The following is a 9,856-nucleotide window of genomic DNA, read 5'->3' as shown; positions in this document are numbered from 1 at the left end:
GCAGTGGGGAGGAGCTGATTTTCTCTCAGCTTACAAATAGCTGGAAGGGGACGCTGGAAAATCAGAGGGGTTAGAGAAAGGACTCATAAGCAACTGACTATAGCTGAAATTATCTGCCCGAGCAAGAGGAAAACTGGCACTGAATGCAGAAAGCTGTTGAGCTGGCTGGAGCCAGAGCCAGAGACCTGCCCCTGGGGAGAAGTGGCTGGAGAAACCCAGGCAAGAAACCTGCCATATATTTAGCAATGAGCCAAAACTGTCCTGAAATTTGAGTGGTTTTATAATGTGGGGGAAAATGGACCAAGGCAGAGGGATTGCAAAGAGACTGTGCCAATTTTCCTAGCAGGATGATGTTGATCAAGCAAGAGTGCTTTTGCTACAAGGTGCTTTTGCTATTAGTGCCTGATAAACTGAGTGATGCTCTTCAGTGGCTGCCAGAGGAGGTTTTTAGGAGAAGACTTGATTCTCCATGCCTTGGGCAAACACCTGGTTAAGGGGATATGTCCTGTTTCTCACTGCTGCTAAGCAACAAGAACATGGAAGAGGTGCCCAATGGAGTGGCTCTAGCAGCTGTGGCTGGGAAGATCAAGATGAGTTCAAGGCAGCTGGAATAGACCCTTACAGCAGGACACATCCCTGGAATTTGAGCCTGTTGTGGAAGGTCCAGGCAGAGACTGTGAACTGCATGCTGCCATGTGCTTGGGGGAGCTCTGGTGGGTATTGATACTTAGCTGCTCCATGCCTATGTGCTGCTTTGGTACCTGCTCTTCGCCACCTTTGGAGACAGGACATATGGGAAGATATTCTGGTCAGGAAGAGTTTCTTATGTTTGTATACTGTCTTTGATTTTCTTACATCCATGTGCCCCAAGCGTTGCAAAATGTGAGTAATGTGGCCTGCAGGAACAGGATCAGCTTCTCTTCCCTTGTTTATTACTGTCAACAGCAAGAAAGTCTTTTATGTGGAAAAAAACTTTCTCCTGTAGCCTGTGAATGCAGCCCAGACTTGCACTGGGAGTGCTGGCAGTGATGTGTTTCAGGCTGAAACATGCCATTGAAATGGATTCAGAGGCACTGGGAGTCCTGCAGTGACAGTGTGAAAGTCACGTCACTAATCAGTCTGCGTTTATCTGGGAAGCGCTCGTGTGTCCTGCAATCTTGTAGGCCATGTTTCTCTTCCTGAGAGAGAGTCAAAGTACTGCTGGAGTTTATGCCTCACCTGGTGTAAGTTGATTCTGGCCTCAGAAGAAAGATGTCCCTTTGTCAGAAGGGTTAGATTAAATTGAAACAAACTGCAGGGTTCATCCAGGTCCATAAGAGAGTGTTCCTCCCTACAGAGGAAGAAATTCAGCTGTTGTGATGTGCATGTGACAATTGTGGATGATACTGTGGCATTGCAGTGAGGAGCTGGCAGCTGCAGCCTACGTTCAGCATCCTACTCCTCCAGATTCTTCTTGCAGAGGCTTGAGTATCATCCAGGGGTTGCCCTCTGGCAACGTGTTGGCTTCAATTACTTTGTGGGGGGCATTTGACACATAGCTCATAACCATCCTGGCCCAAATGTTGTCCCTCTAGTGCTGTATATAAAACAGGATGGAAAAAAAGATGGAGAGGGGCAAAGGTTGTCAGAGAGCAAAACCTTCCCTTCTCTGAACACACCAATGCAAAGGAAAATCACAAAAGCTGTCTTCTGTTTTGTTTTCCAATTCTTCTTTTTTCCTTGATGTGTTGGAGCTTTCTGTCTACTAACCCCAAAAATGTGTCTGGAAACAAGGCTTTAGAATTTTTTTGGCTTCCATTCAGGTAGAGAAGAGTTTTCTAACCAGTCAGTACTGACTCACAGGACAAATTTTGCAGCTAATCAAATAACATTTCTACATGCAAAAGCCACTTGCCCCTGAACAGCATAAGAGATCAGTTGCTTTGCAGGGTGCAGCTATCAATTGCCTTTGTTGGATACCCCAACATTTAAGAACTGGACTAATTTAAGAACTGGACTATATTGTTGATCTTTTGATCAGTTTTTCCCTGGGAGAGAATCAACACTAGCTGTAGCCCAAGAGCCAGCAGCACACAGTACTTTCTCAGATCATGCCCCAGGCCATTAAAAGAGCAGGAGGTGGGCACAGGTAACTTGTTGCTGCCCTTGTTGCTGGAGCAGGGCTGCTTACTGCCCACTTGGGCTTAGCAACTGCCTCAGCTGCACTATCATACATTTTCCTTTTGCTTTAGTGGGCAAGGTTCAGCCTGTCTTTCCACAGCATCAGATATGAATCAGATGTGATTTCCAACAAGATTCCTGCATTTTCCTTGTCTGTGGGATACAGCCATATGGATGGAAACTGTGGTGTTTTATTATCCCTTTAGTTGTTCCAAAAGTTCTCAGAGAAAAGTGTCATCTCATTGGTATTTCCATGTGCAATCTCTGCCTGGGGTACAGTCTTCCTCCCTCCTCTCCTTACTAACCAGATTGTTTTGAAGTGACTAAACCAGGCACTGATACGTGCAGTTCCTTGCCAGAAGGCTTTTCATCAGTGCTGCCATTGCTTGTAAGCAGAGCATGCCCTAGCATGTGGAGAGAGCTGGCAGTGAATCTCACATGAGGGAGCTGCCCACTGTGCCCAGCCCAGGAAAACATGGGCATCAGCACTGTCGAGAAGCAGGGAAGAGGCTAGAGGAGACATGCCGATCTGCTCTCTGCTCCTAGAGTGCCAAAAGGATGTGAAGTGGAGCGAGTGCCCTTCTAGAGATTTGAATGGCCATATATTTTCTAAGGAACAAGTCAGGGAAGCAGGAGGCTGGAAAACACCTGCTGAAATCTGTCCTGGTCAGAAACTCTAGGCTGAAACTGCCACCTTTCAGAAGTTCTGACTCATATACTTGTATATATGTCAATGAAGTGACTTTATTCCTTCCTAGAGCAGGGATAGACTCTGCCAAACCACTAGCATACCACCATCATGACCCTCTCAGGTGCAGCAGGCATGCTGTCCCAAGGCCCTACCCTGAGGAAGACAAGTGGCCTTAGCGGGGTGAGCATGGGTGCAGACCAGCCTGTAGCCCTGCCATTGGGGCCAGCAGCTTTCCTCAGCCTTCACTGTGAGGGACAAGGACCACATTTTCCCTTGTGCTGCACCAGGCTGGGCAGCCTATGGGTTCTGCTCACTGCAAGTGCCAGGGAGGGTGCCCCTGGTTTGGGAGGTGCCTGGCCCCTGTGCCTGCCTTGTGGCACTAGCAACATACAGCTGGCAGTGGTCCTTGTGGTTTCTGCTGAACCAGTTTGGGCAGGTGGTGTGGGGCCATGGTTGGCACCCACTGAGAGCTGACCTGGACACTGCCAGCTGCTGAGGCACCACCAGAGGCCCTGGGACTCTGAGCAGGATGGTTATCTCCATGCAACACCCACCACAGCCCCCAGAGCAGCTGCAGTGCTCCTGTGGCACTGGCAGATGACCAAGACGGCTTGCAGGGTGACAGCTAACAGGGAAGGGACACACAATAGACAATGACCCTCTGCTCAGTATGCCAGGTGTCGGGGAGCAGCTTCAGGGACCCTGTGTAATTCACTTATAAATATTTTTCCCTTTAGCAGCCTGGGTTTTATGGCTCTTGGGAACCTGGCACTGATATTCCTGGGTGCTAGTTGTCAACAATCTTTGTTGCACAGCTGGCCATGGGAAGAGCTGGGTGAGCAAAACAGAGGTGCTCACAGCTGGCTCCTCATTGCTCTGACAGCCTCAGGGAGTGGGTCATCCACAGCAGGAGGAACTTCTTAAATGGCTCAGTTGGTAGCACATAAGACCCTTAATGGGAAGGTCGTGAGTTCAAGCCTGCAGTGGGCAGTAGTGTCTTCCCTACTCTAGTGGTAAGGTCTGTGGTGACAGGTTGGACTCGATGATCTTTGAGGTCCCTTCCAACCTTACGAATACTGAAATACTGAAATCCCTTGCTTCTAGGAGCTTCCCACTGTAGGTACTCTGCTGTCAAAAGGTCAGCATGACTGACAGAGAGGCCCCAGGCTGGAGGAAGATACTCCTTGCCATCTCTCTCAAGTTGGAGTGTTTGGGATGATGGATGGGGGTACTTCCCAGGAAGGAGCAGTGGTAGCTCCAGTGGCAAGTGCCAGAGAGTGCTCAATCCATGGGAGAGCCGAGCAGGCTCAAACAAGCACAAACACCCTTACAAACTTGAGCTAAAGAAGCTGTACCTGCACCATAGCTTAAAGAAGTCCCACTCGCCTGTGGCATGTGTTTTCACTCCTTGTCCTGCTGGAGGGAAGTGGTTTCAGGGACACAAAGAAGCTAAGGGTGCCAGTTCCCATCGGCAATGAGGTCAGGTCCTGGGGGCTCACTGCCAATGCTGTTTGAAGCTGTTAGAAGCAGAAGGAGGACTTCTTGTGCTGGCAAGGGATTGCCTCCCCAGATCTTTACCTTGGCTGATCCAGGCAGATAATTGAGGTGGGTGTTGGTCTCTTTTCCTAAGTAGCAAGTGACAGGGGCCTCAAGTTGCACCAGGGAAAATCGGACATCACCAAAAGGGCTGTTAATCATTGGAACAGGCTGCCTGGGGAAGTGGTAGAGTCAACATCCCAGGAGGTGTTTAGAAGACTGTAGACATGGTGCTTAGGGACGTGGTTTAATGGTGGACTTGGCAATATTAGGTTTATGGTTGAACTTGATGGTCTTTAAGGTCTTTTCGAACCTGAATGGTTCTATGATTCTTACAAGATAAACTTAATCATTGATGTGACTTCCTATTCACAATAATTTCATCACCACTTTGTCCATTCTAGTTTTATCTGTGTTTCTTAGCGTAAGTTTAGGGAAGACAGGAACATTGTGGGGCAAACATTTCCATAAATTTACAGAACACTACTTACTCCATGGGAAAAATGCAAACAACCACCACCAACAGCAAAACACCCCAAACCATAACAAACCAACCAACCCCAAACAACAACCAAAAAACAAGCCAGAAAGTCCTTGAATCCCATGTAGATCTAAAGCTGATTATTTAGAAATTCACAGAGAGAAACAAGCTACTTGGAGTTTCCCAATGCATACCAGAAGGCAAGAGCAGCAGATAGCTATTGCAGAGAAGGCCCAGGCTTGGTAAAGGACCCACTCCCTAACTTCGGCAGATGCTCTTCAGAGACAGAGAAGGCTTGCTTCAGGTGTCCACTTATGGACATCTGCAGCTTGCTGGGTATGCAAGATATTTGAGGGGGACTGACAGATAAGGAAGGGACTTTGAGGAAGCCCAGGACCTTCCATGGAAGCAGCCAGGGGCTTGCACTGGACTATCACTAGACAAGTTCAACATCTCAGTTCCAGCTCTATTCTCTGCTCCAGAGAGCCTCATGGTAGGATTCCACAGCCTCTTTGCCTCTGTCACTGGGGAAGCTGGAACAGACCAGCTTAAGTAGGAACAGTTTCAGGTCAACTCTAAAACCTTTTGCATCTAATATCAGGAAGAAGCGTTCACATCTGTGAAATAATCCAAGTGTTCCAGAATCTTATCACAGGCAACCTGTTCCAGTGCCTCACCACCCTCATGGGGAAGAGCTTCTTCCTAACATCCAATCTGAATCTATCCATTTCTATTTTTTCCCCATTCCCCCTAGTCCCACCTGACTCCCTGAAAAGTCCCTCCCCAGCTTTCTTGTAGGCCCCCATAAGGCTTCTCACCTCTTGACAAACCCCACTTAATTTAAAAAAGAGACTCAGTCACAGAGGAAAACGACTGTTTGTTTTTTTTCTGAAGCGATGTAGTTCCGAATGCTCTGTCCAGTAACTTATGCTGCGTCTATAAACGTTTATCATAGTATCATAGTATCATAGCATCAGTCAGGGTTGGAAGGGACCACAAGGATCATCTAGTTCCAACCCCCCTGCCATAGGCAGGGACACCCCACACTAGATCAGGCTGGCCAGAGCCTCATCCAGCCTGGGCTTAAACACCTCCAGGGATGGGGCCTCAGCCACCTCCCTGGACAACCCATTCCAGGGTTTCACCACTCTCATGGTGAAGAACCTCCTCCTCACATCCAGCCTGAATCTCCCCACCTCCAGCTTCATTCCATTGCCCCTAGTCCTATCACTACCTGAGATCCTGAGAAGTCCCTCCCCATCCTTCCTGTAGGCCCCCTTCAGATACTATGTGACCAGCTGGAAAACTGTAAAGCTAAGACAAAACCCAATACAATCCTATGCAAGGCAATGAATGCTACAGATCCATCTATGGGACATCTACCCGTGGAATAAGATTTTCACAAAATGGTGTGCTCTAGAGTCTCTTGCAGCAAACCTACTTGGATTCAATGATCAGGGAAGAAAGCAAATCTAGTTTGCCAAGTGAATGAGATTTGCTGTGTCTCAATGACACTAATTATGCAGCTTCTAACAGAAGGCTAATGCAATGTATGCAAACGGCAATTACTAATAAAAAGCCTTTTCCTGTACTGCTGTCCAGAGCACAAAACCAGATTTAGAACAAAAGCTGCCACCTAGTGAGCAAGGTGGAAATCTGCAAGTTCAGTAAGTTAAACTATTCTCCAACCGTCTTTCCCTCTTCGTTGCTTTATTTTACTACTCTATCACTCTGTCATCTAGACAACTTCCTACCTCATTTATATGTAGAATGGACCTCCAACAGGATCACTGAAAGCAATCAGATTAAACCACAAGAGTAAGGACTCTCTATACCAGGAAGCCATGGAGTCCTACGCTAGAGCCGTGACAGTCCTACTCCTCCTATGAATAAAGCCAGCACTGGCCTGAAGGTAATGTACCATTTAAACTTTAAACAAACCCCAAGCCCTTCATACTGAAAATCACCAGCTTTTTGAGCTATAAAGCTTCATAAGCACCCAACTGAAATACATGACCTTTTTTTTTTTTTTCCTGACTTTGAGAGAGGATTTTTTTTTGGGGTAAAGATAGGAGATTAAATGTAAAGTTCAAAAATGCCATATTGAAGTACAACTCTCATTTGTTTTGAGGTGGTTTTTCTTCCTTCTTGCTTACAAAGCACTCCAAGAAGATGGCACTACATAAAGCAAGAACAGAACTCCTTAACCAAATACACTATAAGAAATGTTCAAGCATCACTTTAACATGTATAAAATGGCCATCAAAATTATTTCAGACCATGATAAGGAAACTTCTCTTCCTACATAGGAATCCTCCTGCCTTAGTCTTTGTGGACATTAGTGCAGAAGTTACTGCAAAGTGGTGGGCCCAAAGGTTCTAACGTGTTCCAGACATTCCCAAGCAGAGGAACTGTTCTACCCACCTACTCTGTAGTTCTCTGCTGAGTAAGGGTATCTTGTGTTGGTAATACCAGGAATAAATAGGATCTGTGGCATACATGGGCAATTCTTCACAAATCTTGCTGTCAAAAGTTACCTGTGAGAATTGCCAGAACTTTGTAGAGTACAAAAACCAAAGTACAGGTCTCAAGGGCAGATTTGGTAATAACATGCAATGCTTTTCAAATACGCAGAAAAATAGGATGATTTAAAGTCAGCTCTAAGCTTACATCTTAAGCATTCGTATGCTGGGAGCAGTGCTGTCATGTGATGATAGTTGTCAGTCTATATGCTGTTCTATGTTGGGATTTGTTTCATTTAGTGGTGTTTATAAAACCACATATTTTTTCCTCAGCTTTGCAAAACCAATGCAATGCTCTGCACACTTTTGTCAATTACTGAGAGAATGTTTCTACAACTAACAAGTCTGGAGTTGTTAAATTTCCCTTATAAGCACAAGTAGTTATCAAAATAGAATCATAGAATCCTAGAATTGTTAGGGTTGGAAAGGACCTCAAGGATCATCTAGTTCCAAACCCCCTGCCATGGGCAGGGACACCTCACACTAGATCAGATTGCCCAGAACCACATCCAGCCTGGCCTTAAAAACCTCCAGGGATGGGGCCTCCAACACCAACCTGGGCAACCTGTTCCAGTGCCTCAATCTGAATCTATCCATTTCTATTTTTTCCCCATTCCCCCTAGTCCCACCTGACACCCTGAAAAGTCCCTCCCCAGCTTTCTTGTAGGCCCCCTTCAGATACTGGAAGGCCACAATTAGGTCTCCTCAGAGCCCTTTCTTCTCCAGACTGAATAGCCCCAACTCCCTCAGTCTGTCCTCACAGGAGAGGTGCTCCAGCCCTCTAATCATCCTGGTGGCCCTTCTCTGGACACATTCCAGCACGTCCAGATCCTTCCTGTAATAGGGGCTCCAGAACTGGACACAGTACTCCAGGTGGGGTCTCACCAGAGCGGAGTAGAGGGGGAGAATCACCTCCCTTGACCTGCTGGCTATGCTTCTCTTGATACAGCTCAGGATGTGATTGGCTTTCTGGGCTGCAAGTGCACACTGGTGGCTCATGTTGAGCTTCTCATCCACCAGCACCCCCAAGTCCTTTTCTTCAGGGCTGCTCTCAATTGCTGCCCAGCCTATATCAGTGCCTGGGATTGCCCTGACCCAGATGCAGTGTCTTGCACTTGGTCTTGTTGAACCTCATCAGGTTGTCAATACAAACAAGAAATACAGAGATGAACAGCTTCTCAGTTCCACCCACTCATTAATTTGTAGCACAGCACACATCTGCTTTGGCATTTGGTACAATTTGAAAAAAAAGACAATTTCTGGATCTGAGCATGGAAACAACAACTGGCAGCACACAGGAACTTTCTCAAATGGATTTACCAACAATAGTGAAATTGATTCTCCATCCACAACTGATACTTTGTTGGGAGGCACTGACTATCTTTGTTTTCCATGTATATATTCATGTCTCCACATGACTGCTTTATCCTAAGCTTCCAGTCCTCTAGTTGTGCTACACCTGATATCCCTCTGTCTGTGACTAGTCTTTGCAATATGGAAATGAAGGCAGCCATGTGCTGGAAGAGAAGGATAGGTTTGACCCTTTAAAGACAAAAGAGCTATTGTTTTTTCAAAACCAAAGTCACTGACCTGTGAATGTCCATTAGGCATGAAGTGTGCTGCACATCTCTGCCTGCACTACTGCTCTCAGCAAAGCCTGACAAAACCATTGTCTGAGGCTAGGTCTAGAGCCAGCACCACTTGGCTTGGATCAAAACTAGAAGCCATCTGTGCATTTACCAATGCACTGTAAGACAACCTAAATACAATTCATTTAACATGCAGAAACCAGAGGCATTTAGCAGAACAAAAGGCAACAAACATGAGAAAGGCTTTGTGCCCACATGCACAACTGCAAGGAAAAGACAGAACCCCAGTTCCTGCACACCCTCCCTGGAAGAAGGGTTGCCAGACCCACTTTGGAGTGCAACATTTTATGCAAGTCTTGAGTTTTCTAATTTTACCTTGATGTTTACTGTGGGAAGTGTCTCTTGGGTGCCATCTCAGGATGGTGACAGGAATGCCCCAGGATTGAGGGGTCATGGCTGCCCTGGCTGTGCTACAGGAAGCAACGTCCAGAAGGCTGAGAGCCTGGGTGGCAATTTGTACTCCCTGTCTGCATCTCCTGCGGTCCCTAACAGCCATTAATTGGGGCAGGAGAAAAGGCAGGGCAAATGGCAGGCCACTGTCACCAGTTTGGTAGCCACCACAGGAAAGCCCTCTGGTGGCTCCCCACAGGTCCTTGGCACCTGAGACTCGGATCTCCGCAAAACAAGCAGCTGCTGCTGCCACCATTGCCGGCTGCAAAGATGCTGGGGCCTCCTTGGTCTCAGGCAGTGCTGTGGGAATGGCACTGGGTACCTGATCATTTCCTTCTCCAAACCACTGACCTAGTGGTATACAGTCAAGACATCTCTTTCTTACCCTATGACCTGTCTTGCATGTGCAAATAAATCAGACTTCAGG

Source organism: Melanerpes formicivorus, unplaced genomic scaffold (assembly GCF_026170545.1).
Source record: "Melanerpes formicivorus ecotype bairdi unplaced genomic scaffold, bMelFor1.0.p_v2 SCAF_4, whole genome shotgun sequence".
Lineage (NCBI taxonomy): Eukaryota > Metazoa > Chordata > Aves > Piciformes > Picidae > Melanerpes > Melanerpes formicivorus.
The sequence above is the reverse complement of the archived record's forward strand: the minus strand, read 5'-3'. Positions refer to the sequence as shown.